The 2,598-nt window shown below is 46.4% G+C and overlaps 1 protein-coding gene across 1 annotated transcript in view; it reads right to left on the bottom strand.

Moving 5' to 3' along the window:
• Nucleotides 1–2,598, bottom strand: part of LOC107270751 (protein turtle) — a gene marked incomplete in the record, with an annotated part of 104,179 nt that overhangs the window by 88,179 nt on the left and 13,402 nt on the right. Inside the window, 1 exon segment of the mRNA XM_025088081.1 lies at nucleotides 134–214.

The following is a 2,598-nucleotide window of genomic DNA, read 5'->3' as shown; positions in this document are numbered from 1 at the left end:
AAAAAAAAAAAAAAAAAAAAAAAAAATGGTAAATTGAAGCCCTTCCGTTAGTCCCACCCCTCGCCATTGCTCTTTCTTACTCAAGTCCATTTACATCTTATAATCCTATTAAAAAGACCAGGTTAAAACTCACGGAATCGCAGCGCCGTACCGGGACGTAGTCCGCGTCGTGATCGCCGCGGGTCGAGACTCCGTGGGTATGAATTTTCAGCTTCTGAAATAGGTAAGAAAAAGCATTAAGATCGCGACGAGTTTATAGTTCGGGTTTTGATGACGTTGAAAGTAAGAAAAGAAAAAAAAATGTCTTATTAAACAGCCATCTAATTAACGGGTAGACAATGGCCGAGTGGCAGCCATCCTGCGCTACAGAAAGGGTTGCAGCGACGGCCAGAGTTCGCCCTCGTTTTCCAAAGGGGCAAAAAGAAAACCTCCTTAACGAGTTAAAAGGGAAACGACTAGAAATCGTGGGAAACTTAACAAATCCAAAGTACACTCGAGAAAGCATTCCCTCCGCAAGTCTTACGTTCGGCTGGGAATATTTACTGAGCCACGAGAGGGCGTCCCGGGCACGAAGACGCGACGAGGATCAGAGCATAGCGGGGCTCGGCAACGCCGTCGAAACCACCCGAGAGACAGTCCCCCCCAAAAAAACCTACGAATAATCGCGAAAGTTTAGCGGTCGAAATATGTAAAAAAAAAAATTGAAAAACAAAGTTTTTCAAAATCGTCCCAAAAATTGTTCGCGACCATGTAAAAGAGTGGATCGGATGGAAATTTTCGAAAATAAAATAAAATGAAGTTTGTTTACCTCGTTTCCAAAAAAAAAAAAAATATTAACCAGCGTCCTCTACGAGGGTCTAAGCCGCACGCGACACCCACGCGATATGGCGTTAGACGTGTAAAAAAAAATTTCGTAGTTCAACGTAACAGATAGGTGGACGTAGGAATGTCAAAACTGTACTAATGTAGTTCACACGGTAATTGAAGGAGCCCAAGTGCACTCGAGGAGCGCAGGCGCAAGGTGCGTGCACATATGGCAAACAAGGGAAATAAGTGCAGCGGGAGGGTACGGGTATATAAATAAGAAATATATATGCGTTCACGTACTGTGACCGTTCACACAGTAGAAATTCTCCCACGAATAGTATAGCGGCAGATAAGACATTATCTCCCTCTCTCTCACTCCCCCCACTCCCTCTGGCAAGATCAACGCCCGTCTCACAGCCTCGCACCGTCTCCTGTTAATTAGAAGCGACGTTAGGAGGTTGCGAGAGCAGCTTAAGGTTGCCATCCGGTCGACCGAGGTCACGGAGGTCAGCCCTTGCTGGCTGTCGGTACCCTGAACTTGAACCACGTGTTACGTAAGGAAGAAGATAAATTCCAAGATGGCGCACGAGATTGCCCGACATTTTCATCGCGTATGGGAAGCGTACGCGTAAGAGAAGAAAAAAGGCCCAGAAGTCACACGTGGGACCGCATATATGCCGTAGTCGCGTGATAATTGCCAAAGGTCAGGTACGCGAATTCCCGTGCTTATGGATACCTCAGGAAGGATTGGATACGCGGTGCATTAGTGCCGTCCGCAATTCAGCGACAATACGCGATTACCATAAGATAGGTGAGACCGTAGCAATGTGCTAGGGCATACGTGAACTCTATCCTCTCGTTACGATATAGATAGTACGGTAGGTATAGCCCAAGCGGATTAATCGCCGGACACCATTTCCGTCGCTACCGGATGAAAGTACCGTCGGTTAGCTGCTATTCGAGACAGCCTTAATGGCTCCGATTCGCATCCAGAGAGAAATAGGGGTTAGGTCGTTAGATGCGCAGACACATGGCAAGAGAGACGGATATAAAGCGCATAGACAATACCCGAATCTATCCGTTAACCCCAAGTGCCGATACTTTGATAAAACGAACGAAAAAAAAAAAAAAAAAAAAATTACGAAAAATAAATTTCGAAAAAAAAAATAAAAGATAATAATATCCCATTAGCGAAGCATCCGATAAGGAATTCAAAAAAAAAAAAAAAAAACTCGAATTCCCGAAGATGGAATAAAATTGCAATTTTACCTGACGATGCACCGGGTAACCGGAAGTGCAAGCGTCAGGAGTAAGTGCATGAGCCAAGTTCACGTATATACGAAGTGAGGTAGGTCCAGGTTGAGTAAGCAGCAATATCATCGGGTCCAGGTGTCTATTACTGTAGGTTAGGCTCTCGTCGTCTCCTGCTTTGGGATTCGAGACGCATTAGTTGCAGCTGCACGCAATCTACCAGATCCTCGGCAGTTTGCATTATGCACATGTGCGTCGCGTAATTACGTAAGCGGGACTATAGATACCGTATACGCCCTACGCGAAACCATTCTCCGGGTGCGCAGCATCCTCGCCATAGTATAAGGGACTGCTCGCAGCTAACGTCAGAGCCAACCACGCTGCAGCAGAAGGTCGCACGCTCGAGTGGCATGCACTTCTGACTGCAATTTCAAGATAATCGCGTAAATATGCTCACCTGGAAATTCGCGAATATGACGTCTGTTACGACGGGGCGAGAGGGGAGGCGCGAAGGTAGAATCTGCCGCAGCGTTGGCGGGA

This window comes from Cephus cinctus, unplaced genomic scaffold (assembly GCF_000341935.2).
Source record: "Cephus cinctus unplaced genomic scaffold, Ccin1 Ccin1_scaffold0814, whole genome shotgun sequence".
Lineage (NCBI taxonomy): Eukaryota > Metazoa > Arthropoda > Insecta > Hymenoptera > Cephidae > Cephus > Cephus cinctus.
Note: the sequence above shows the minus strand (reverse complement) of the source record. Positions and strands in the feature narration are given on the sequence as shown.